This window comes from Podarcis bocagei (genome assembly GCF_964188305.1).
Source record: "Podarcis bocagei genome assembly, chromosome: 6".
NCBI classification, from domain to species: Eukaryota; Metazoa; Chordata; class Lepidosauria; order Squamata; family Lacertidae; genus Podarcis; species Podarcis bocagei.
Window position 1 is genome coordinate 14275682 of NC_138130.1, and position 27902 is coordinate 14303583.

General features: G+C 42.3%; 3 long non-coding RNA genes across 3 annotated transcripts in view; 2 read left to right on the forward strand and 1 right to left on the reverse strand.

Annotated features, from left to right (window-relative positions):
- The window catches only part of LOC308589525, a 365697-nt gene extending 364663 nt beyond the window's left edge, over positions 1 to 1034 (forward strand). Inside the window, exon 2 of the long non-coding RNA XR_014009354.1 lies at positions 846 to 1034. This is a non-coding gene — a long non-coding RNA (uncharacterized lncRNA). The remainder of the gene's footprint in view (positions 1 to 845) is intronic.
- Positions 1035 to 17399: 16365 nt separating this feature from the next.
- Positions 17400 to 19117, forward strand: LOC308589542. Its single transcript, XR_014009371.1, has 2 exons — positions 17400 to 18473; positions 18846 to 19117. It is a non-coding gene; the product is annotated as an uncharacterized lncRNA (long non-coding RNA).
- A 4262-nt stretch (positions 19118 to 23379) lies between these two features.
- LOC308589487 lies at positions 23380 to 26515 on the reverse strand. The gene is made up of 2 exons (XR_014009313.1): positions 24563 to 26515; positions 23380 to 24318 (listed from the first exon to the last, which is right to left on the reverse strand). It is a non-coding gene; the product is annotated as an uncharacterized lncRNA (long non-coding RNA).
- Between the last annotated feature and the right edge of the window lie 1387 nt (positions 26516 to 27902).

Consider the following 27902-nt stretch of genomic DNA (forward strand, 5'->3'; position numbering starts at 1 on the left):
ATGTTCCATCGACCCTACAATGTTTGAAGTTAATGTAGGTAAAACCAAATTGAGAGGAAAATATTTGTAAATGGGGAAATGGCGTCCTATCCCATGTCTATTTCCCCCACTTCATTTAGCTTGTACACAGCATTCCCTAAGGCATCAGAGAACATTTCAGCCAGGGAACTGAAATTTGGTTCAGTTCATGAACCTACCTAATTTTCACTTTGCAGAACAATACACAAAGCAAAACACAACCAGCTTTTGAAATTCACACTTCTCTGAATTTTGCAATGCAGTTAATCGGTCACATGTACAAAAATGCATGTAGCAGGCTGAAGTGAGCACAAAACTGCATATATTAATGAAAATAACATTTGTTATATTGAAGAAAACTGATTGCAAATTGGGAAGAATAGGAAAAATACAGATGAAAATGATGGTGAATTTTCATGAAGACCCTTTTGGTTAGGGATATGTAAAAATTGCAGACTGATGTGGAGATGTATATGACTGAAGACTAGGAAATTAGAAAGTAAGAGAAAGTGAAATGGGTGAATTATCCCATCCCTAGTTCCAACCTATTTTTTGGGCACGGCAATATTTGCTTACATTTCTGAAATATTTACTAAAAGAGTTGGTTAAAGAGGTATAGCATTATATAGTGCCTGTGACGTTGACATATGAGAGTGCTGGAGGGGAAATAGTTAAACAGGTTACCCAATCAGGACCCAGGGGGGTGGAGTCAGAGGGACTATGAAACCAACTCTGGAAGGGGCAAAGGGAGGAGTTCGTTGGGAGTTGGGTGGGTGGTTGGAGTGGGAGTGAATTGGGGGTAGGTTGAGTTAGTGTAGCAAAATAAGCTGATTCAGGAACAGTTAGGAGCTAGGAAGACAAGTAAATATCTGAGAGGTGGTTTAGTGAGTGAGAGCAGGTAGCGGAAGTTATAGGTCTGGATAGGCACCCCACAATTATAATTGACCGATACTGTTTATGAAACCACACGCTTGTTAAACTGCAATAAATAAACAGAAGTTTATGTTCCAATTTAACCCTGACTGGACTCAGTATTGTACCAGGTAGGGCCTGGGTGGTGGCAGTGAGAAATAAAGTGGTGGCACAGTGATCAATAGACTGTGAAAGGTCCGGGGACCCTGTGTGATCGCAACAGTGCCATCTATCATTTAAACAAAATAAATTTATTTGGTTTTTCAGATTAAAATTTTACAGTCACATGTCCAATATACAACATAAAAATGAGATTCCAAGGCGTTCCCTCCTCCCCTTTGTCAGCCCTATTAATCATTTCCTCCTGCATCTTTTATAATAATCCAAATCTTTTACCTCCAAAATTCACAATTAAACTACAAGTGATATTCCAGTCCTACCAACGATTTTAACTGTTTACAATGGTCTTTAGGATAAGTTATAAATTACCCCTGTTCCTTATTGAAATTTTGGTCTTCCTGATTTCTGATTTTTCCGGTCATTTTAGCCATTTTGGCATAATCCATCAACTTGATCCGCAGTTCTTCTCTGGTAGGGAATTTATCTTCTTTCCATCTCTGGGCCAATAACATCCATGCAGCTGTGGTCACTTACATAGTCTTATCAGCTTTCTTGGGATTTTGGCACCTAGGTGCCATTTATCCTAACTTGACTTATTCACAGCATCCTAGAATTGTAAAGTTGGAAGAGACCCTAAGGATCATCTAGTCAAACTCCCCTCAGCGCAGGGATGTGCAGCTGTCCCGTACGGGGATTGAACCTGCAACCCTGGTGTTATCAGCACCATGCTCTAACCAGCTGAGCTATTCATCGTACAAAGTTACACAAAATGTCTTTAAACAGCTGGAAAACAGCAGGGAAAGAGGGAAGGGTGTGACCTTTCCAGCCACCACATGTTTGTGCTAAATCAATACTCACCCAGGCAGCTATCCATTCTTATGCCTGCTTCACCATCTAAACCATGTGCTTGTGGCAGCCACTTCCTGGAAACAGTGGCGTCGCAACAGGAGTGGGGGGTGTGGTTCGCCCCGGGTGCCATGTCTGGGGGGTGACAAGAAGGCACCCTGTGGGGGCTTGCAGCAGCTCAAGCAGCCATCGCGCATCCGTAGCCACATGCGGAGGATCCTTTGTTTGTGGCTACAGCCGCGAGCAGAGGATCCTGGCACCGGCAGCAAACCGCTATGTACATCTCATGTGTGGCGTTGCATATGTGCTGTACATAGCGGTTTGCCGCCAGCACCGCTCCAGCGCCGTACGGATGGTGCTGGGATCCCTCTGTCACCGCTACAGCCGTGAACGGAGGATCCGCTACATGCAGCTGCAGTGGCGATGGAGGGAGCACTGGCAGCGGCAAACTGCTATGTACATCGCATGTATAGCGTTGCTACATACGGCCCATACGTCATACGTAGCGACGCTGCACATGCGCCCTACGTAGCGACGACCCGCCCCAGGTGTCACAACGCCTTCGTTCGCCTCTGCCTGGAAATGCCAATGAGGGGAAAGTAGCTGAGTGTGCATGATTTGAAATGGTGAAATGGCAGGTGCGGAAAGGGAAAACCATTCTTTTTCTGCCGCTCCTCCACTTTAGACCATTTTCGCAAAGCCCTTGGCTGTTTCCAAGTGTTTGCGTGTAATGTGAGTAAAAAAAAAAAATTACAAAAGGAAAACATCCAGAGGTAAAGAAAAGTAAGTTCTTTCCCTCCTCCCCAGAACATTGAGTTTAAAATTCCTGCATTCATATATGATTGTCCTTTCGCTTTCAAACTTTAAAAAAATAGTCTACATTACTTTCAACTGAAGGATTGTAACATGGCTGTTTTGACACCTCTCTGTTGATTTCGACAGGGTTTGGACCTTCTCCCACAATTATCAGGCGTTAAGGCATTTTAGCATCAACAGATGTGCACTTCACTGTCATGATGTTCCCAACTGCACCACATCTCCTCTTGCCAAACTTGTTAATTTGTTTGTACTTTTAACTGCATCTGCATCATAATATAAAGCACATTGCTGCTTCCCAAGTGTTGCCTTGCTTACACTTCTGGTTTGTATCTGAGAAATAAAAGGGAAATTTGTCATAAGCTCTCTTTGCTCCTAGAATATTTTTTATTCTACTACTCTTGGACTTTTTTTTGTTTTCTTGATCTAAAAAGCATAGTATCTGTGGTCACATATATACCACTTTAAATAGCCATGAATTTCCCCAGAAAATCCTGGGAACTGTAGTTTGTCAAGGGTGCTGAACATTCTTAGGAATTGCCTATTACCTTTAGAGAGCTACAATTCCCAGAGTGGTGTAACAATCAAACCCTCTTTTGGGGGAACTCTGGGAATTGTAACTCTGTAACAGGAATAAGTGCCTCCTAACAACTCTCAGGACCCTAAACAAAAGCCAGTTTCAGGGATTCTTTAGAGCAGAGGTTTTTCAACCTTTTTTTAGTCAACAGCTCTCTTAACCATGGGTAGGCAAACTAAGGCCCGGGGGCCAGATCCGGCCCAATCGCCTTCTTAATCCGGCCCACAGACGGTCTGGGAATCAGCATGTTTTTACATGAGTAGAATGTGTCCTTTTATTTAAAATGCATCTCTGGGTTATTTGTGGGGCATAGGAATTCGTTCATTTCCCCCTCCCCAACAAAAAATATAGTCCAGCCCCCCACAAGGTCTGAGGGACAGTGCACTGCCCCCCTACTGAAAAAGTTTGCTGACCCCTGCTCTTAATCAACTACATTCTGTGCCCCCCCCCGTGGGGCTCAGAAGCCCAGTTATATCACCGCTTGCCTCCAGAGCTGGCAGCCTCTCACCTTTTCTCAAACACCATCCCCTTCTGGAGTGTTCCCTCAACCTTTTCTCCTCTCCTCTGGGAGTCCTCTGGGCAGCCGCTGCTGCCACCCCTCATCTCTGAGATGTCCCCCTCCCCAAAGAGAGGTGCCTGGGACTTATCTGTCCATTCCCAACAGCAAGAACTGGTGGACTAGCTGGCTGGGCCCCCTCACCCCCTTGCTTGCTTACTCTGAGGCCATCTCAGCTCCTGGCAACCAGCACCCCCTGACCAACCCCAGAGGTACCATTTGCCTATGGAGCTTGTAGCCAGGGCTGCTGCAACAAACAGCAGTGCAAGCTTTTGGGGGGCAGGGATGCAAGAGGGCATCAGGAAGGAGGGAAGGAAAGAGGGGCAGAGGCCAGTGTTGCCCATGGCTCCCCTGACCATCATTCAAGGCACCCCAGGGTGCCATGGCACACTGGTTTAAAACCACTGCTTTAGAGGTAGACTCTTTAAAGCGGCATGATAGTGCTTCAAATATATAATGCACATAGGAATTTGTTTCCACTTCATATTCAGCTGGGTATTTTAGTTTTGCTTCCTATTCTCATTCTGATGATTTATCAGAGACCAGGAACTTCATTGAGACTTTAAAAAAAATCCAGCTGTGCAACAGAAATTAGTTTTGTTTCTGGTTTTACAAAAGCATGTAGTGATGACAGCTAAACATCCTAATTTGTTTTTCTGTTTGAAGAATCCTACCTATAGGTCCTTTATCAAATCAGGAGTGCTTGTTTTGCATATATTATCAAGGATGAAGAATGTAGCTTTGGCAATGTGCTAAAAATAAACAATATTTTTTGCAGTTCTACTGGTGTGGGTGCTAAGTTCAAAAGACCGTATTAAGATTTTTATTATAATTGTGTTTACATTGTGCAATATGAGAGAAATTGTGATGCACTCTTCTTTTTGACAGACTTATCTTTCTAAATCCTTTTTCTACCCAGGCAAGCACAAAATAAAAGCACACAAATCTTTGCTATATTGCTGTCTGAGGGAACAAATTGCTAATGGGGGAGATGGAGTTCATTTTTCTTTTCTCGACACAGAAATAAAAGATCAGATAGAGTTGGGCTAGCTTCTGCTTCTGTTGATTCTGAACGTACAAGTCCAGCCAAGTGACAGAGGTTTTCCATAATGCTGTCTCAGGTGTTTATAAACAACAGCAGGAATAGAGAGCTAGACAATGCAGAGGTGCCAACTCCTCTAAAAGATTGCGGGGGCCCAACATGGCATCCTGACGTCACATGAGCTATGTTGCCAGGAGCCAAGGGGAAGAGCTGAACATGGCAGCCGGTGGTCCCTGTCTTCCGCCTCCCCCTGCCATGCAAGGAAAAGGTGGGGAGGGGGAGCTGCCGACCACTGAGCTGCGCTGCTTCCAGCCCCACATTCACCTTCCTCTTCCCTCTGAACAGTGGGTGGTGGCCCCTCAAATAAAACATTGGGGGGCCAAAGTGCCTTGGCCCCTAGGAGTTGGCACTTATGATACAACATTCCAGACCATTGTCACCCATTCACATCCCAAAAATTCAGAATAATAGCGGGTATGTTGGAAAATGTGTGCAATTATTCTAGCCTGAGAAGGCATGGTTGAGCACCATTCAGAATGCCTGTACATGTCTTATAAGTACTCATAAAGTAATAACCCTTCACCCCAGATAGAAACAAGATCGTCACGTTTCTATGAATCACAGGCAGGATTTTAAGAACTATGTGGGACGGAGTATAACAGGAAAGAAGACTGGAGAACGGTGAGAAAAGAGGATTTTTTTTATGATGCAGTTAAAAAATGGCGTCTCGCCAGGACAGGTCTGCCGGAGGAAGAAGGACTGGGGGAGGAGAATCAGGATTGTTTGATGAGAAGGAATGCTGGAATGTAAGTTTGACCTGACAGAACCCCCAGACTCATTTGATTTATTCGGTAAGCCTGAGGAAAAATAAAGGACAGATCGGAGATTAATTTTGTTTATGGAAGAGTTGTACGGAGGCTGTCTCGGATCGATATGATTTTTGGAAGAGGACAAAACCCACATAGAATGCCAGCTTTCAACCTGCTTGTGAAAATCATCAGAGATCACAAAGAAAGGAATATATGATAACAACAACAAGAGAAAGGAAGTAAAAAAGGTCTATTCGGATCAAACTGGACAGAACTGTCTAATTAATGCAGTAAGATAAGTGATGCTGTTTTGGACTCGAGCCGAGATTGATGTATGGGTACAAAATTTAAAATTTGGCTGTATAATTTGGAATCAATGTGATACGGATAATGTGATGTGATTGGCCTGTTAATAAATATATATATATGTGTGTGTACTCATAAAGCAATCTGGCAAAAACCAAAATTCCAGTCAGTTCACTGCAAGCAATAACCAGCAGCCCCTTCTGTCTACCTCGTCCCACTTCCCCAAATGTCGGTATAAAGCGTATAAGGACTGACTTGCATTCTGCCCAATGTTGGAGCTGTCCAAGGTCTTGTAATCTGTTTCTGTTTCTGACTCTGCACTTTGCTCTGCTTGCTGCCTCATATCTGCTGCCTGTTGGGTTCCTATGGCACGGGTGGCTAACCTGAGAGCCCTGTTACAAACTCACTAGGGGAGACGCATGTAGCAAAAAAAGGGCAAAATAGCTATCCTCATACTCTTGCATATGCACACACACAAAGACAATCAAGATTCAAAGAGGTACGTATCTCCCTTATTTGCTTCTCAGTGGGGGCATGTTGCTACTCATCACGGCACTAGAGTTTGTAGGAATGATCGCTGGGTTGCGGAGCACACTCCCGCCCGCGGGCAGCCTCAGCTGCCTGCACACGTGACCTTGGGGCACACTCCCCCTCACAGATAAAGCCACAGCTGTCTGAACATCTTGCCCTCTGTCTAATCTTTTGCAGTCTCAGTAGTCTGCCGTGTCCTGCCTGTGACCTTTTTCTCTGAGACCTTTGTCTCTTTCGTCATACATTGTGCAAGGGGAAAATGACGCGGTGGAAACAGGTGCCAAAATAACTTTGTACCACCCCACTATCTCAGGACTGGAAGATGTGTAAAGGTCACAGCCCAAAATGTATCTGCCTGGGCTTGCATATTGTGTCAATAAAAGGAACCTCCACAGAGCTGGCCGGCAGCTTGCTTGCAGCTCATCTGTGCGCAGCTCACCTGCATTATCAACTCCTGCCTCATGACCTTCACTTCAGAGTTGGCATTTCTGCAGTTGGCAGGGAAATAAATATTGTGACCCCCAAATTAAAATAATATATGCATGTGACATTTGCACACAACTCAACAGCCTGCCTGTCTTCCTCCTCACAACGCTTTGGACCAGATTTGGGGTGTGGGGGCTGCATTGTAAGAAGTGGAAGTCTCATTTGTGTGAGTGGAAGCCCACAAGTGGACAAACAGCCTGAAACCATTGAATGTTGCCCATTAATATGACTATTTCAGCTAGCACCATCCTTGAAAGCGGCAACACGGAATACTAAAGATATATGCAGAATATGCAGCAATTCGTCATGTGATTTTTCTCAATCAGATCACATAAAAACTGTGGGCTTGAACTCACCTATACTGCTAATAGTATACTAAAAAAAAACTACTACCGGTAAATAAATATTCCTGACTTCAAAGTCAAATTAGTAGTTTTATAGTTATAAACAGTATGATGGCCAGAATTTAAGAGGACTCTAAATAGGTTTCTTGAAATGATGCCTGGTTCAGCGTTAATTAGCCGCCAGCAAAATTACCAAGCATTAGCTCAAGAAATAATTTATGTGTTGCTGGCAAAACATCACAAATAAAGTATACATTGTATCTACCTATTAGTTTGAGACAGTGTTGCTTTGTAGAATATTGTTGTATGTCTTATAGCTTTTCAGATCATAACTTAAATCTTCTTAAATATCTGAGTGGAAGGGAAATGGTCATGCTCACGCCTTCCTAGAGGAACCACTTTAAATCATCTAAAAGGTGTTACATCTGACTCCAAGTGAACAATTTTGAAATGCCTGGTCTTTTCCTCAGTGAATACATTTGTGTTATTATGGCATGCAATCAGCAATTAGTAAGATGAATTCCCCATGTCTTGTCAGCTGCCTGGCCCACTGAGATAACATTTCTGGTGGATTTATAAACCAGAAGGTATCATTAGCAATGTTTGTATTGAACTCAAAATCATTTTTTAAAATAAAAAACAACAACACATACACTTACATTGGTTTAGTAGGTTATCGGTTTGAAAATTCAAACAGCAGCAGGGATTTTACAGCAGGAACCTGGAATTACTATAAATATTTTATACCAATAACCAGTAATGTCTGGATGCTGTACTAACAAAATTATGAAACCAAAAATATTGAACGAATGCAATTGATATAATGTAAATTAAGATATGTCTGCAAATGCCAGCCATGGACCAGTTAAAGTTAACCACTTTATGTTCCTATTCATTCCAACAGAACCATGAGATACACATTTCAATCTCTCCCCATTAGAATCAATAAGACCTAAAGGTGCTCAGCTTTCCCTAGAAAATGTCCACTGTATTTTGACGGGTCCCAAGTGGGCTTAGACAATATGCTAACAACAATGAGGCGCGGGTGAGCTAAGGAAATGGGAATATGCTGGAGACTGTTAACTGGGGAAAAGCAAAATTACTTATTCTAAATCTAATCTGGATGGTTTTATTATGTTTTAAGATTGTGGTTAGCGGGCTCTCTTGGGTGGAAAGAAAGCATATGTGCAATGAATTAATGAATAAACTAATAGTAAACTGACTGAGCCACCAGTGAGTTGGGTTAAAAGTGATTAATGGGTCGCCGTGGTGTTGCAACTTTCAGGGGTGACCACCAAATCTAAGCCTTTATCACCAGTTTATTAGCACAACTTTAGGAGCATGTTGGCTAAATTGTTTGGGCAGTTTAGTCAGCAGCATTGCATCCTTTGTTGGCACCTGGGGGCCCTAGGGCATGTGCACTCAGGTATGCACCAGGTGGGACCAAGGGCTGAGTGCAGAGGGTAAACAAACAAAAAAAGGTTGCAGTGCTCATCTCGCTCTCAGGCCAAGAGAGCCGACATTTGTCCACAGACAGCTTTCTGGGTAATGTGGCCAGCAGGACTAAACTGCTTCTGGCGCAACAGGACACCATGACAGAAACCAGAGCGCACTGAAACGCTGTTTACCATCCCACCACAGTGGTACCTATATATCTACTTGCACTAGTGTGCTTTCAAACTGCTAGGTTGGCAGGAGCTGGGACAGAGCAATGGGAGCTCACCCCATTGCGGGGATTCGAATCGCCAACCTTCTGATTGGCAAGCACAAGAGGCTCAGTGGTTTAGACCACAGTGCCGCCCACGTCCCTTTACCTTTACCCCCATGTGGCAGTTACCTGTATACACCTCATGATGTTGCTTGATAGGTCAGCGCTTGATGACTTGCAGATATAAATTGCCTACAGTGGTGATGTTAGGCGATATGAGAAAATGGTCTTTGGCAAAGTTGTACAACTTGTGGCCCACCAGTTCTTGTCAGGGAATGGGCAGAGGAGGAATGGTGGAGACAACTATGGGGTTGCAGTGCTCATCTTGCTCTCAGGCCAAGGGAGCTGGCATTTGTCCACAGACAGCTTTCTGGGTCATGTGGCCAGCATGACTAAACCGCTTCTGGACACCATGCCGGAAACCAGACTGCACTGAAATGCCGTTTACCATCCCGCCACAGTGGTACCTATATATCTACTTGCACTGGTGTGCTTTCAAACGGCTAGGTTGGCAGGAGCTGGGACAGAGCAATGGGAGCTCACCTCATTGTGGGGATTTGAACCACCAACCATCTGATCAGCAAGCCCAAGAGGCTCAGTGGTTTAGACCACAGCGCCACCCACTGTGGCAGCCTAACCCTCACTGGTGTGGGAAATGGAGGACTCATGGGGCCGTGCTGCACCACCTGCCCACCTCTCTGGGCAGGTGAGGCCCCAGCTGGTTGGTGTGGCCCTTGGCATCCCCTCTGCAGCAGACAAGGTGGGGATCCCTCCATGGGGGTGCCTAGCTCACGGCCCCTCAAAATCATGTACCCGGAGGGTCATGGGGGGCCCTGGCCCTCCCCACACCACGTCCCTGAATTCAGATGCTTATACTTTCTGTTAAGGCTTCTTTGAAGAACTTTTGGAAGAGCAAAGGTGGATTTAAATTAGCATTAATGTCATTTACATGGAGCTAAATTGAAGAGCTTTCCATGTCTCTTATTCAATTTATATTGTAATGAATGATTTATACACAGCTGAGACATTAATGTCAGATGAAATTTCTTTTTCAAACTCCTATCTAAACTCTTGGTATAGATTCATTTTTTCCCACGTTGATAGTTAGCCTTTGATTTCCTGATGTACTATAACCTTTGTCATCACTGAATCTGTAGTTTGAATATGTTCAATTAAATTAAGAAGCTTCTTGATGTCAGCCTGATGTTCGGAGGAAGCATATCTCCCTGACAGAAATATCTCTGGATGATCATTTTCAAATGTAATGAAACACAGTAGCATTCATTAGCCTCTTTCATTAATGGGAAGCAGTAAGGGGAATGAGTAAGACTTTTTAAAAGTAAAGAAGAAGTAAAGAATGAATGGGTTGCTTAGGATGTAAATTTTGTAGCAGATTTTTCTAACATTCTATTACTTACTATTATTGTTTTAAAAATTATTCAAACTTTTTAAAAAGCACACTTGAACGGGCCACATTTATTCTGAAGAGTAAACAGCTGTGTGGTCCCAGTTAGGAAGTTGCTCAGCTTGGATCGCTGAAAAGGTTTCCTACCCGAAGTGTTGTTTTCTGCTATTTGTTCCCCAAAGGTTCTGTTTCCAATAAGTAGCACCTTGAAGAGCAAATGGCAAACAGAGAGGGGGAGATTTTCAGCAGGGATCTAATTTAGGGCCCCAATCCGGAGAGTTACGTAACACAAAGCCCTCCAACACACTGCAGATTCAGCTGTCAAAACAATGTGCTAATGGTGATAGAGAAAATATTGCCACATTTCTTGAAGCCTAAGATGGCATTTTACTACTCTGCAGATATATACATTTAGAATTCAGCCTTGAAAGTGCTTTGGAACTATCTCATAGTTGAGCCTCAAACTGCCCACTATGGAAGCTCTATTCAATAAAAGGTAGGCAGAGATATAGTGATGAGTCACTAGGTCACTTATGCACGGGGAAGCATATTTGTCATTTCTTTTGCTAAACCACTAGGACCCAGAAACCCATGTTGTTAGGTATTTTTGCTCGCACACCCAATCTCCACAGCCGTGCAAGATTCCAGGGGTTCCAGGCACTCAATGTGGGGCCATGTTTCCTTTTGGGACTGAAGCACAGAGGAGACTGTGATGTCTTTATGATATATGGACTTATTTACATGTATATACAACCTGAGCCTACAACAGAGGAGTTCACAGCATTAACACCCCAAGAGGATCTTGCTTCCTCTATAGGTGCAGCCTAGGTCCCATGCAGAGATCCAACATCACGCTCTGCCTGCTACTTTGCACCTCAGTCACACTGGTTTTATCTGTTGATGGAAAGGCCCTAATCATCTGCCATCTCACATTGAGTCTCTTTTGATCCTCTGTTATCTTAATGGCCCATCAACTGGGCTATCACTCATGTTTTTGGATATGCTGTAAACCGCCCAGAGTAGCTTGGGAAACCCAGCCAGATGGGCGGGGTATAAATAATAAAATTATTATTATTAGATTGGCTTGATTAGCTTTTGACACTTGCTAATTCCAGGGGATTAGAAGTTCTGATACACAGGGGTCTTGCCCCACTTTTAGAACCCTAAGCCTTGATTAAATTCTAACACTTACTGGTTCCAGGAATTTAGAAGTGTCTAGGCCTTACAAACTCAGAACATTATTAAATTTGCTATTGAAATTTTACTGCCTGAGATGGGGGACATGTGCCAGAAAAACATGGCTCACCTTTGGTGCTCTGTACCATTACAAGAGTTTGGGAGCACCATCTACACTCCTCAAACTCTTGAGCCAACACTTTGTGGATCAACAGTCTGACACAATAGCACTCATGAGAGAGAACATTGTGACCATGCACATTCAGGGTGAATTCCTGAAAAGACTAGCGTAAGACAACTTCAAAAGTTCATAAGGGTCAACATAAATTTATTGCGGATAGGGAATGTGTGTCTAAATGTACACAGACACACATCACGTTGTATATTGATTAAAATGACTGAATGCGCCTACTTTCACAAACCACTTTAACAAACACAAAGCACCATCACTAGCAAGCGGCTGAAACAAATCCCAAATTTAGAACACAACGATGTTCTCATCCTATTGTCTAATAGCTTGTGTATTCACATTGGAGCGCAGAATAAAGTCATTTACCTTTTGCAGATAGGTCAGTAGGGAGTTGCTTGTTTGTTTCTACAAAGACTGCTGCAACCTTGGTGTCAAAATTGCCTGCTACAAATTTATATGGCACAGCTGGTGTTTGGTATCATTCACTGGGGATTTAAGTTCACTGCACTGAGTCCGCAGTTCTCAGGAGTGAGTAGCATTGCACTTACTTTAAAAAAAATTTAACGGGGGGGGGGGGGGGGAGAGTGTAAGACACATCTATTCAATCAGTAAATGACCACTATTAAGAATTAATTTTCTGTCTTGTGTGCCCTTGCCAGAATATAGTCATTTTTCTTAACTGGCAGGTAAGGGAACAACCAGATTAGATTAAAGCTGACCTAATAATTCAGATGTCTTAAGAGTATAAAATATTTCTAGTTTTTAAAAGCTACCTAACAGCACAAATTGGAAATTCTTCCACCAGGCTATACCGATCAACAGCAAGAGGTAGAAAGCAAAATAATTCATCCCAGGTAAGACCAAATAACTGACAGTTTAATACGTGAAAAGATGAGAATTGTGCAGATATGTTGTCTTCAGAGCCAGTAGCTAAACTTCAATTGCCTTCAAACAGCCTTGGTGCCAAGATTCTTTTCGGAGGAGATGGAAGATTTTCTTCCCAAAAAGTTTTCCTGAAGTAAAAATTTAAGTGCATTCCGTAATACGTAATATTAAATCTTATGTCCAAAAGAGCTAAGTCAAGGTTACTGCAGTGAAGTCATGGGTCATAGTAGGAGATGCGAATAAAACACTTCTCTGCAGTTTGTCTTAAGACATGCAGATGGTCTATCTCAGCAGCTTAACATAGCCAGAATGAGGGCCAGCAGCCGATTTTAGGAGGTGCTCAATGCTATCTAACCAAGAGCCCACCCTACCACTGATGTCACCGGATGCCACTACCCCCTCATCCCCCTCTTCCCCCCCAATCCCCCCCCTGCTCTCTCTCTTTTATAAGAAGTGCTGACAGCCTCTCCACCACCACCTGATCACTGAGAAAGGGTGAAAAAAATGGCCGGGAGAATTTCTGTGTTGACACAATGGTTTGCTTAAACAAAAATGTATTTAACTGAGAATTATTTAACGCAAAAGCTATGTTTTATAGGCTTTCCTGGTGTCTGCTGTTAACTGCAACCAGTGACAGTGTCAGATTTTTTTGTGCCCTAGGCAGGTCTAATGACTTGCACACACCCCCACAAAAAATTAAATAAATTGCCAACTTCAATTTTCAAAAACTGTGTAGAAAAAAATGAAAAGCACAAAACTGGATGTAGAACAGAGAAGATAATGTGTGTTCATGGGTGGCCTTTGCATGGTGCAGAGTGAAGAGCACTGCTTTGGCCCCACAGCTCTCTTGCGCTGCACACACCTCTGACTTTTGTGTAGCTGAGCAGGCTTGCAAAGAACTGTATTATCCTACCTGGGTTTTCACTGTTCAAGCTATCAGTCATTGGTTGACTAACCTTAACCACTATACTGCATAGATCTGGAAAAGTACTTCTTCTTGTTTCATATGAACTGAACTTGGGGGGAATTAAGTAGAGTTGCATTTGGGAGTGCAAGGAACTGGAAGTCTAAGTCAACATGAAATGGATAATGGCATGAAGCAAATTATAAAATTGCAGCACAGCTAGTATTTATTTGGGAAGCAACGGAATTAATGTGGGTTTATGGCAAAGACACAGTCCTGGTCTTTAAAATCATGATGTGTAAAAAGTCACAGGACCACTGTGAGAGAGCTGACAATAGCTGCCCGGAATAGCAACTAATTAAATTTTATCTCTATCGAGCCGCTAATATGAGCACATATCAGTTCACATTTAATATTGGAAAAATGTACTCCATTCCATTTTTGCAGAGGCAGCTGTTTAATGATTTGATACATCAAAGTGGTGGTTGGGCAAAATGAGAGAAGTGGGAATTTCCATAAACTGAGAGGAAAGCAAATCTTAGAATCAGGTTGGATGGTTCAAAGCTGTAGGATCACTGTACTTACATAGGCATGGAATCCAACAAACAGGTTTCTTTCAAAGGAAAAGATTTCACAGATCATCATTAGTATCTTTATATTTGATTGCTAAAAGCCTGCAGGATAAGGATTACATAATGCAGCAATTTACTTTGTAATAATTAGTATGAATGTAGGAATGCTCAAAACATTGGTGCATGCATGCAGTTAAAAGCTTTTATAGCCATATCATTTACCATAAATGGCCACTATTAAAATCACAGTCTATACTATCTACTTAAAAATGGGAGAATTTAATATTACAGGCCCTGTTCCAATGGCAAACTTCCACGTTTGCTTTTGCCACTAAGAATGTAAGAAGGTATAAATTTCCATCCATCCCCATATTTGTCACATACAGGGCTGTTTCCATTCTGCTGCAGTTCGGCTTCAGACAAAAATTACATTATTCATCTCGCTGTCCACTTGGGTGAATTTTACATAAATAATTGCACAATTAATTATGTGATCATTACATTATTCCAAACCATTCATTTCGATGCAAGGGGAATGCAATGCAAATGAAGCGGTGGAGTCATCAATTATGTCATTTGCAGGCGGAAAACAACAGCAAATACTGATCATATCTGCTGGTGGGATTTCCATTCTGGGCATTGGACAAATAAGTCAACATCAGCAACTTCTACTCCTGTTTCCGTGAACCTTATTCACCACAGTTATCATAGCAACCAATGCTTCTCTCAACATTGAAGCTGAAGTGATGGTGGGGATAGCCCGGGTGTTATGCAGCAATCCCCAATTCCTCCCCAGTTCCAGGTTTGAGAGGAGGGGAGCTGTGGATTGTTTGGCAGTCACATGACAAATCTAGAATAGTCCCTGAGCATCCTTTTTGCTTGAGAGCAGGGAAGGCTGGCAGAACTTCATTGGTTGCTCTGTGGTGACACTTCAAGCACTGCTAATTTATTATTACTTCACAACACTGGCGAAGCTGCCAGGCTCTCCCTGCCTGTCTTTCCTGCAAGATAATTTGGGCTCCTGATGGGCAGATCTTGACTCTGCCAAGCTATCAGGGAACATGGGGGACAGAGGCTGGAACCTAGCACCCATAATGCAAAAGGTTAAGGCCCCTATCCAGAGGGCGTCTGGTGACCTCAGCGACCAAGGCTTTCAGGTCTCATCCACCAAGTGCCTCCTGTTCTATTTAAAAAGAGACACCCCAAATTCAGGGAGATATCAGAGCTGCTTCCAGCACAGAACTGGGCTAGTAACAGCTAACATCTGTCTCGTGATTGCTTAATACAGCTTCTGTGAATCACACAAAGTGCCTGATATAAACTGGAGTACAAGTTGACTGGTCTTATTTTTGTTGATTTCAGAACTCACGTAGACCCAACATTATTAAGTTCACTTGTGGTGTCTCAGTCATGGGTCCGGAATGGGTTGCAGCCTCCCCTTTCTCCAGGGCTGGCATGAGACATTTTGCTACCTGGGGCAGAGCAGAAAATGCCCTCCGGCTAAGACCCTACTTGCCTGCTCATTGTCTCATCAGGGTACTACAACCTGGGGTTATCTCACTCTTGGACTACTGCAATACATTCTACGTGGGGCTACCTTTGAAGGTGACTTGGAAACTACATGTGGCAGCTAAACTGGTGACTGGTAGTGGCCGTGAAACCATATAACACTGGTCCTGAAAGATCTACATTGGCTCCCAGTACATTTCCAAGCACAGTTCAAAGTGCTGGTGCTGACCTTTAAAGCCCTAAGTGGCTTCGGCTCAGTATACTTAGTATCTCCACCCCATCATTCAGCCTGGACACTGAGGTCCAGCTCTGAGGACTTTCTGATGGTTCCCTCACTGCAAGGTTACAGGGAACCAGGCAGGGGGCCTTCTCAGTAGTGTCAGCCGCTCTATGGAATGCCCTCCCATCAGATGTCAAGGAAATAAGTAACTATGCAACCTTTAGAAGACATCTGAAGGCAGCCCTGTGTAGAGAAGTTTTTAATGCTTAATGTTCTATTATGTTCTTGTGTATGTTGGAAGCCGCCCAGAGTGACTGGGGCAACCCAGTCAGATGGGTGCAGTATAATAATAATAATAATAATAATAATAATAATAATAATAATAATTGCAATGGTGCAATTCAAGATGTGTGATTTGCGTCTCAGCGGCTGCTTGCTTTACTTGCTGACACTTTTGTAGTCACATCCTATCCACTGGCCATTCCTGATTTGCAAAGTGCAATAAGCGGCGTTAAATGCTGGGAATGTTTAACCTGAAGCAAGCCAGAGCCTAGCAGCGGAAAGGAGGGCTCTTTGAACAGCAGTTTGCTTCAAGTAAATAAGGCTCTTGTTTGCCAACCTAAAGGTTGCTTGTGAATAATTAATGTGCTGAGAAACCAAGGTTTGTAAATAGAAGCTTGCAAGGTGGAAAGGTTTTGCTGAAATACGAAACTGAGCAACTGAACTATTCCCTTAAATGCTATTATTAAAGATATTTCTCGGCCTTTGAGCTGTCCCATTGTTTTCTCAGGTTAGCTGGAAATCTGTTTGTTTGTTTGTCTGTCTGTCTGACAGTTGTTGAGTGTGCTTTCTCCCCACAGTTAGGCTGCAATCCTCCAAGGCACAGTTTCTTGCAAGTAACCCCCTCTGAACTCATTGAGACTCCTATGCAAACATGGTTTAGGACTGCACTGCCACACACAGACAGACACACAAATATTTTGGTTCTTTCTGCTTTGCAACAGTTTCACAGAAACACATCACATGCAGATAGACTGAGGCTCGAGTCCTAGCTTTTCTTCTGTGAAAGTTGCAAACAAGTTAAAACATAATGGAGCTTCTGCTATCTCCTTGCTTCCCTGTACAACCCCCAACCCCCACTGAAAATCTGCTTTTGGGGGATGGGAGGTCCTTGGGAATCAGTTTGCATTTAAAAATGAAACTAGCCAATTTGGAGTCTCCAAACTATGTAAAGTGTGTATAGAAATTAGGGCTGTACACAAGCCCACCCTCCATGGACCTGATTTGTGGACCCTGGATCTCAAATCCCACAAGTGTGCAGGGGGGAAAAGACATCCTGTTTTTTTATTCAAGAGCAGGGTGGCCATTTTGGGTGCCACAATTTTGTGCCAAGATTTTACCCCCCCCCCCCCAAGCACTTTTTCAGAACCCAAATGCACCTTTCTTGTGCAGGAGCACACCCCCCCCCCCGAAAAACACATCTATTGGGCTCCGTGATATCACACTGGTCACATGATTCGCACAGGAGCATGACTGGGAAGACACACACCCCAGTTTTTGGAGTCCAGATGTTGGAAGGTATGGGTTCTGCACAGTACTGATTCAGGGGTGGTTCACCCCACTTTGGTAAGTGGAGCTAAGGGTTATTAAACCCCTATCTTCAGATACACACTCATGACCCCAGACAAAAAAGCATGCACACACACACGTTCTCAAACCTCTTTCTGCTCAGCATAGGCAGTTTCCATAGCTGTAGCTGCAAATCTTTATCCAGCATTTAGGAAATCAAAGTGCATAGAGAATATACCATAGTAAACAAATATACATAATCAATAGGTTGTTAAAACTCCCCTCTCTTTGCATAGTGCTGGATGAAAACTGCTGATATGACTGATAAGGAATAGGTTGCAGTTTATTTCAAAAGAGAGAAAAAAGATATACAAGCAGTATTTCCTTTCTCATGATGACCTGCTGTCCTGTTTCAGAAAACTGATACCAAAGATGGGGAAGCAGATTCTTAATACACAGGATTGATTATTAAAGGAAGTAAATCTTACCAGCATAACTAATCGCCCTCTCCTCATGTACGGAACACTGATGCCATCTACAGATAGCATAAAAGCATTTTTAAAGCATAGATTAAATGTTATGTATTCTTACCGCGTGGTCCCACCAACTGTGTTTGTGCTTTAAAAGGAAAGAATTAGATGCAAATAACATTTTACAGTACTTGCAAATGGCCCATTTTGTATGTATACTGAGGAGCTGATCCAAGCCTTAGTGAAATTAGTAGACAGGGATTAATGTTGGGTGTATTTATGCAAATCTTGTAGTCCACTTAGTTGATTGTGTGCTTTTGGATTAAGCTTTACTAATAGATTAGTGGATGACTAAAATACATATTAAACATTTGCAATACAAACAGTCACATCCAATACTGCAAAAAGCTTCATCTTCCCATGAGATTTCAACAAACAAGGAATAAATGCATGCAACTTATGAGAAATGCTTTTGTAACCAAAGTAATATGCATCATAAAAGGTAAAGGTACCCCTGCCCGTACGGACCAGTCTTGACAGACTCTAGGGTTGTGCGCTCATCTCACTCTATAGGCCGGGAGCCAGCGCTGTCCGCAGACACTTCCGGGTCACGTGGCCAGCATGACGAAGCTGCTCTGGCAAGCCAGAGCCGCACACGGAACGCCGTTTACCTTCCCGCTAGTAAGCGGTCCCTATTTATCTACTTGCACCCGGGGGTGCTTTCGAACTGCTAGGTTGGCAGGCGCTGGGACCGAGCAACGGGAACGCACCCCACCGCGGGGATTTGAACCGCCGACCATGCGATCAACAAGTCCTAGGCACTGAGGTTTTACCCACAGTGCCACCCGCGTCCCTGTAATATGTATCATACTAGTGGTTAAAATCTTTTGGTTAATCAATAAACTGAACTGAACAAGGGTTTCCACACCCCATTTTTTCAAGACTGTGCCCAAATTTCAGACATGCCACTCAGCCCTGGTTTGAGACATTAGCTGGCCTAGATTTTCAGCTATCCTTGGACAAAAAGAAGTCTGAGGTCCTTGCAGAATCAGTTTTTGTTTAGCTTTCAGTAGCTTGACAACGTATTTACTGAGAAAGAAGCCTAACCTTCCACTATTCTAGCCCATGTTTATTACAAAAAAATAATGTGGGGTATTTGATCAAAGATTTCTTATTATGCCTTGTTTAGCCCCAAGGCACACTGCAGAGATACATTTTGAACTCTGCCTAACATATTGTTATGAGCTTGTGGGTACCAGACTCCCCTAAATTTCTGGGTCCAGAAAATGTTGATTTCTCTCACCTTCGATTCCATATCATAATTGTAGAGCCCCTCTAAGAAGCTCAAATCCTATATATGACTGACAACCTTCTTTGGAAATTAAACCCATGTTCAGACATTTACTTGCAGAAACTTATAGATGAATTAAAACTTAATATTTACAGTCACTTTCTTCTCCAAGCATGGGTTTGCAGTCTCTGCTTCTAACTTCCAAACAACTGTATTTTCCTTTCTTTCCAGAGCTCGGCACTCAGCGTTCTGTATCTGTTAGGCTATGCCTTGCAGCTCCTATGGGAGATTTCCACTTTTACCTTCTCATACATCCTTGCTGTCTTTCAAGGAGAGAAGAAGACCTCTAACACTCTATTCACTGTGTTCACAGTGGATTCTAAAACACAGCCATCTTGCTTCACATAAAATGGAATCTCTCCTTCACTAGACACCTCCCATGTGACCAGTGGTAGCTGATTACATGAGAACAACTAGAATTCAGTTCCCAACCAATCATATTTAAACACATAGTAATGCATACAATCAACAACCTCAGATATGCAGATGACACAACCTTGATGGCAGAAAGTGAGGAGGAATTAAATAACCTTTTATTGAGGATGAAAGAGGAGAGCGCAAAATATGGTCTGAAGCTCAACATCAAAAAAACGAAGATCATGGCCACTGGTCCCATCACCTCCTGGCAAATAGAAGGGGAAGAAATAGAGGCAGTGAGAGATTTTACTTTCTTGGGCTCCATGATCACTGCAGATGGTGACAGCAGCCACGAAATTAAAAGATGCCTGCTTCTTGGGAGAAAAACAATGACAAACCTACACAGCATCTTAAAAAGTAGAGACATCACCTTGCCAACAAAGGTCCGTATAGTTCACTATATGTTCACTCCGGGAGGCAGTGGAAGACAGAAGTGCCTGGTGTGCTCTGGTCCATGGGGTCACAAAGAGTCCGACATGACTAAACAACAACAATGCATACAATCAATTACAATTTCAGTGAACTAAATTACTATACCTAACAAGGCCAGCATAGCCCATGGTCAGGAAAGATGGGAGTTGTACTCCAGCTACATCTGTAGGACAACAGGTTACCTACCCCTGGTCTATAGCATTGACATGCTGGCCAATGTGGAGTTCCACTTTTATGTCATCATGCATGCTTCCGGTAAAGGTAAAGGTACCCCTGCCCGTACGGGCCAGTCTTGACAGACTCTAGGGTTGCGCGCTCATCTCACTCTATAGGCCGGGAGCCAGCGCTGTCCAGAGACACTTCCGGGTCACGTGGCCAGCGTGACAAAGCTGCTCTGGCGAGCCAGTGCAGCACACGGAAACGCCGTTTACCTTCCCGCTAGTAAGCGGTCCCTATTTATCTACTTGCACCCGGGGGTGCTTTCGAACTGCTAGGTTGGCAGGCGCTAGGACCGAGCAACGGGAGCGCACCCCGCCGCGGGGATTCGAACCGCCGACCATGTGATTGGCAAGTCCTAGGCGCTGAGGTTTTACCCACAGCGCCACCCGCGTCCCATATGCTTCCGGTACTCTAATATAAAAAACATTTCTCAACAAATGAGACCTTGCATTTAAGGTGTGCATATATATGGGATGTAGTTTTATATTTTAAAAATTTCAACCATTTACTATGCATTATTATTTTCAAAACTCATCTGTAATTTACATTCTTTCCTCCGAGATGCTGCAAATGATAATAATTTAGCAGTTGATTTGAGATTTTATACATATATTCATACAGGGAAGTACACTCATTTTTAATCAGCTTTGTACTTAACAACACACTTCGCTCCAAGGACATTTGTTAAGTCTATTTAGCATGGGTGACAACATACAGGCTGCAGGTACCATCTGCAGCTTTCACGGCTGCAAAGAAAATCTTGCAAACCTGATTAATGAACATTTGACAGAAGAAGCATGCACTGAAACAGACACACAATTTCTCTGCAGCCTTATGGTTCTTCCAGGTGGCACAAGAGCATCATCTTACCTGTGGGAACTTAGTATGCGTCTGTGTTGCCCACACTACAAGTGATATGAAGGTTTACAATCAGGATGGTGCAGCCTTAAGGCCTTCCAGAAGCTGAGTAACAAGATTAGGCAAGCTCCGGTTTCCTTCTTCTTAGTAAATGATATTTAAGTTTGGAAAAGAGGGAGGGGGAGTCTTGAGACTCTTTGAAAACCATCTTATTCCCCTTAAGATACTAACTTTCCTAATATGAGCACGGCTTTGGGCTAGACCTATAGTCCTTTTCAGCTTCTGCCATTGTGTCCCTAACAAGAGGTTCAAACACAGAAATTGAGCACATTGAGCTTTTCTCATCACTTTCTCATTTGTAGGAAAAGCTTCAGATTTTAATTTTTTAATTTCTGCATGTCAGGTTGTTGGGAAAGGCAGGATTATTCTCTGTGAAAATATGAGATATTGGTCCCCATTTTAAGTACTAGCCCTTTTCAGGTGTTCACTGAAGATAATGGAAGCTTCTAGGACATAACAGATGACTTGTATCTTAAAGTTTTAAGTGTCTATACACTTATCACATGTATAAATTTTAAATTTACTGTTGTACATTGTTTGAAATGTTTGTTTTCCTTCTGGGATTGTACCCCCAAGTGTGCTTTATAAGCTGTCTCCGACCATAATAAATTATCTATCTAGATGACTTGTAGCCTTTTTATCCTCTTATAACTGTATTTAAATTTGACAATTCTCCTCCCCCCCAAAAAAAAAATTAACTTCCCAGAGAGAAATCTTGAGGATGTTTGTTCAGCTGTAAATAACACTGAATTCAATAGAACTTGCATGCAGGCAAGTATAGATGAAATCGCAGCTTCAGTCTTCCATTGGTCCTGCACTTGAGACGGATCTTGTGATCCCATTGAAGTCAGAGTAGATAAAGAAATGATTCAAGTAAATGGGATACAAGTTATACAGATTCCAGCTGAGTGGCTCCCTACAAGGATTAATGAGAAGCTTTTAAAAAGTACTTTATAGTATACCATCAAAAAGCTAGGAATTGTGGAGGAAAAATTGGGTAGGAAAAAAATGTATAAATTCCAGGTGGTATTCAACTTACTCATCAGCATGATTTCTGTTTGTACCATGGAATTTTCCCCTCTCCTCCCTGTGTGCACCCCTTAAATCAGTTCTGGGGGTTCCCCTCAACCATACAGAACAGAACTGAGGAGAGTGCAATGTAACTGTAGTTTGTTAAGGGTCCTGAGAGTTATTGGAAAACTAGACCCTCCAAGTGCCCCTATTTTCCAGGGACAGTCCTGGATTTACAGAAGCCATCCCAGTTTCTGATTTGATCCCAGAATGTCCCATGTTTTCTTAGTCCCTATTTTCATCGGAGAAATGTTGGCGGGTATGGGAGACCCTACTGTATTCCCCTCGCAGAGCTTCAGTTCTCAGAGTGTTTAAACAGTCAATCTCCTCTTCCCAGTTCCCTGGATTCTTCGGAGGAAGCCAAGACTGTTTAAAGTACTATGATTCGGCTTTAAATGTATAGTACAGGCGAGACCAAAAATGCACACATAACATGTTTTATTATTAGCACCAGGAGATATTCTGCTTTCAGTCTTCAACCATAGGGCAATGTGCAGCGCTGTCACTTCTGTATGGCTACAGCGGCAAAGCCCCTGGCGCCCTGACGAAAGCTAATGAAAATTTCAAGCTACAAAGCTCTTCTTTAGGCCTTGTGGAAAGTGATGGGCCTGTCAGAAACAGGATCATAAACAGGTGTAGCTAAGTAAACCCAGAGAGGGAAAATGAAAGATGCTCCCTCCGCAGCTGAAATAAACTAGCTTAAAAGCCAAGCTTTAGAAAATAAAAGAAAACCTCTGTTTATTTAAAATGAAGCCATCTTCTCCCGCACTCAGAACGTGTCTTCCCTGTGAAAGAAACGGCAAACGGCAGCAAAGTGAAAAACTTTCTGAAGGTCGGAAGGAAAGCCTTTCACATTAAACATTTAAAAGTCTGTCAGGCTTGAAGAGAAAACATACAAATATAGATGGCATTCTGTGTCATGCAGCATAAATGCCTCCAAACCGGAGACATTTAGTTATACCAATTGGACTCAAAAAGAAAGGGAAAAAGAAACCAGAGGTATAAGGAAGGAGAAGGGTTTAATTTTCATTCTGCTGATATGAAAGGGTTTAAATCTGAAATCCACATTAACAAGAAGAGTTAGGAATTTGAATTCCTAAGGCAGTGCTTTGAAATACTATCACACACACAAAATGTCAGGGACTCCGGTAGCTCCAGTAATTGATTTCAACTATTGGGGCTCATGTCTTTAATATATCACACTCAAAGGCCTAGTCTTGGTTTTGCTTGAGAAAAAGAAAAACAATCACTGTGTTATACAGTACAGGACAGTTGCAGTTTTCAGCAGGGAATAGCTCACAAAAGTTATACATCCTCATATTTTTAGAACTGTTACTTATGTGTCCATCAGAGAGGGAGCAACGAGTCATGCCCAGAGCAAGGAAGGTTTATCACTGCACAAGTTAAATCATGGATTATTGCACTACAAAACAGTAATCTGCATACTCTGGGTGTGCAATAAAGATATAACAGTAGTGATAATGCAAGCCAAAGGAAGTGAAGGTGTTTGCTTCTCTTGTCTCCTTAAGAGATTAAAACAGAGGGTAAGTTGTTTCCCATCTTCATGTGGCATCATATGCAATAGGAAGGTGACATTTATATATAAATGTTTATTTAAAATTGGAAATGTTCACTGAAGAAGAAAAAAATTACACAATTTAAAAGGGTCTTCCAAAATATATCTAGAATGTCCACTCAGTATCATACTTCAAATTACTTCTCACTGAAACAAAGGAATAATAAACTTGAAAAATATGTATCTATGGGTTTGATATACCATTTGCAATATGAATCAGCTCCCAACATCTCCAAATTCTAGCATCTTTACAAATATACAAGAAATTTGGAGAGCAAACAGACACATGAAGAATGTATGCTTTTGCACCAAAAGAAACAACACACCCCAGTTCCTCCTAAAGCCAAATTTCTTGCTAGCCAGCTGCAAAAATACAGTGGTACCTCGGGTTACATACGCTTCAGGTTACATACGCTTCAGGTTACAGACTCCGCTAACCCAGAAATAGTGCTTCAGGTTATTAAACTTTGCTTCAGGATGAGAACAGAAATTGTGCTCCAGCGGTGCAGCAGCAGCAGCAGCAGCAGGAGGCCCCATTAGCTAAAGTGGTGCTTCAGGTTAAGAACAGTTTCAGGTTAAGTACGGACCTCCGGAACGAACTAAGTACTTAACACTGTAAAATGGTTTATGTTGTTGTGCAGAACAGTCACCTCCACCCTTCATTCGGATCAAGTCCAAAGCTCTTTCGGCTTCTTTCCTTCCATCCATCCAGGCAGGTGAGTATGCCATCCCCAACTAGCCTTGATTGTAATTGATTATTGACTGTTTGTGAACATATGCAATTCAAGTGTTTCATCATTTAAATGCTGGCGCTTTCCATAAATAAGAGCCATGTGTCACAAAATATGGATTAGCATAGCCATACCAAATTAAGGAGAGAGGCTAAACGACAGAAATCTGGGATTAGGTGAAACTAGAAACACTGTTGTCTTTGACTGTGATTTTAAGTAAATGTTGCCCTTTGGTCATTCATCAAAGATGATTAACTTCAGAGTCACTGGCCCATGAAAATACAGGCAATTTAATAGTTTAAATTGATAGTTTAAGAACAAGATTTTTCCCCCTTCCAACCTTCTTTGTTGTTTGCTCATCAGTGGCAATCACTGGTTCCATGGTGGAAAGGGATGCTAATCTTTTCTCTATTCTGCACAGCCTTCAACAACAACAACAACAACAATTTATTATTTATACCCCACCCATCTGGCTGGGTTTCCCCAGTCACTCTGGGCGGCTCCCAACAGAATATTAAAAACATGATAAAACATCAAACATTTAAAACATCCCTAAACAGGGTTGCCTTCAGGTGTCTTCTAAAAATCAGATAGTTGTTTATTTCCTTGACATTTGATGGGAGGGCATTTCACAGGGCGGGTACCACTACCGAGAAGGCCCTCTACCTGGTTAAATAAATCAGATCCCTTGTAACCAGAATGTTCTAATATACATTTTGTATCAGTCTTCATGACCTGGTAATCATTCCTAATTCTCTTTTATTGGATTCTTAATATGTACAGCCCTTCCAAAGAGCTCGATACACCATACAGATTCCCTCCACATATCGTTGTATCTTACAATGAACCCTGTGAGGTAGTTTGGGTTGACAAATGATGGTGGTCAAATCATCTTCATAAGTGTGTATGGATATTAACCTAGCCAGGCTAAAGATCATTCAGGACTTATGTGTGTACTCGCTTTGGTATTTTAATCTTGCCATGTCCTGAGAAGACTCTTAACTTGAAAATTTAAAAGGGTAAACACAAGATAGTTTAAACGTAATGCAGATATAGATAGTCCACTTTGCAGAATAGATAGATAGTCCATCTATGGCTATGGATAGTCCACTTTGCAGAAATAACGCTCAAAAACCAGCTGAAAGATTGCTGAGAATGTGTGTCTCATTTAGCAACAGCCCCACTGTGTGGCCTATGTGAGGAAATGCTTCAGAAAATATAATAAATAAGGTATGATACAACAGCCTATAATGTTTTCAGACCCAGCTTTTAACCTCAACCCCAATCTAAGGCCCATTTTCACTATTTTACTCTGTAAAATTTTCACTATTTCATTTTCTCCATCGCTGTCTAGAATGATCAGATGCAAAGACAAATAGGCCTCCTCCTGTATCTTTAGCAGTTGAGTAAAAAAAGGGATTTTGGCAGGTCCTTATACCTGAAATTTCTATTGAAAGTAACAGAACTTTGTCTATTGAAAGTAACAGAACTCTGTATATCATTTGCATCTATTTACCATTTCTATTTGTCTCTCTCTTTCTAAAAAGTATCTTTTGGCAGGGGCAGTTCTCCAGCATATCTATGTGTACTAAAATATATGTGCAAGGTAGAGTGTGCATTAAAATGCATATTTTTGAGAAAACAAGATACAGAATTGTATTACATTAAGGAAAATATAAATAATGAGGAAAATATGCTTTAAAAAATGCGTAAGGAAAAATTTCATCCACAGATACATGTCTCAGGAGAAATTCACACTAAAATGACTATGAATTTTCATGATGGCTCGGAAATGTAGAGAACAGAATTTAAGATTGGAAGAAGAAGAAGAAGAAGAAGAAGAGTTTGGATTTGATATCCCGCCTTTCACTCCCCTTCAGGAGTCTCAAAGCGGCTAACATTCTCCTTTCCCTTCCTCCCCCACAACAAACACTCTGTGAGGTGAGTGGGGCTGAGAGACTTCACAGAAGTGTGACTGGCCCAAGGTCACCCAGCAGCTGCATGTGGAGGAGCGGAGACATGAACCCGGTTCCCCAGATTACGAGACTACCGCTCTTAGCTGAAATTGACAGTCACCCATCTTCACGTCTTACACCATGTATTTTACACTGAGTTCCTGTTCTTTTCACACATCTGCAAACCTATTTATAAGCCTGTTGCTTCAAGGGAAGCAGTAGTATTATTAGCATTAGTTTATTCATTAACATGGAGGCAGACATGTTTTTATTTGCACGTCTCTCTGAAAGCAGCAGTACATCACGTCCATTTGCTCTCAGTGAACATTGCTGTGTTGTTTTTCAACATGCACCACTAGCCAGCCACTCACCTATGGTGGCTGTAATTACTTGGGGGGCGGGGCAGCCTTAGCACCACCTCGTAAATAGTTAATTAATAATAATCCATTCCACCCCATTTGTTCCTGTGTGGATTTTTCAACGGCGACAAAAATCCACACAGAAAATGGAAGAGAGTAAGCTTCACTTCAGTCCCATCCAAAACAGGGAGAGAACGGATTATTATATGCTCATCCCTAGCTGAGGGTAAGAGAAAATACTGTAGTCTGCATGTGGCCACCTAGTGAACTGATGGGGACATTAAATGAGCTCTCATTACATATGTAATGTGTAGCACAAGTGACCTCTAGCAACCTGTAGAGTTGAGAATGCAATGAACATATGAAGCAATAGTTTAAATCCAGGACAGGAAAAAAGGTGCCCAGGGCACATAACCCTTGAATATGTGCAAATATAATTCACCTGCTAGCATGACAAAATTGGACCTAGAAGGTCAATAATAATACTTTGTGTTTTAGAATCTCGCCAAGGAGCCTTTGATGCTGTTTGCTAAAAGTAACAACAAAAAATAACACTAGCAATGGGGGGGGGGGAGTGGCGTGCCAAGTTTAAATACAGAAATGTCCCAGCTTCAACTATAGCAGGTCACAAAAATAAGTTGTGATGTTCCCGTGTGAAAAACAGCAGTGTCGGGAATCTAGACAGGAGCAAGCATATCAACAAGAGAGCTTGTTTCTCCTTCTCTCCTTTCTCAAGAAGCAGAAATCAACCAAGGGTTGAAACAACAAATAATCTGGAGCCACTTCACACTTATATTACAACTGACAGTGCAATTAAATCTGTGCAATTAACTGCACAATTGAAAAGCCAATTAAAGCTGATTTTCTTTATAGAAAAAAAATCCAAACTACAAACATCCTGT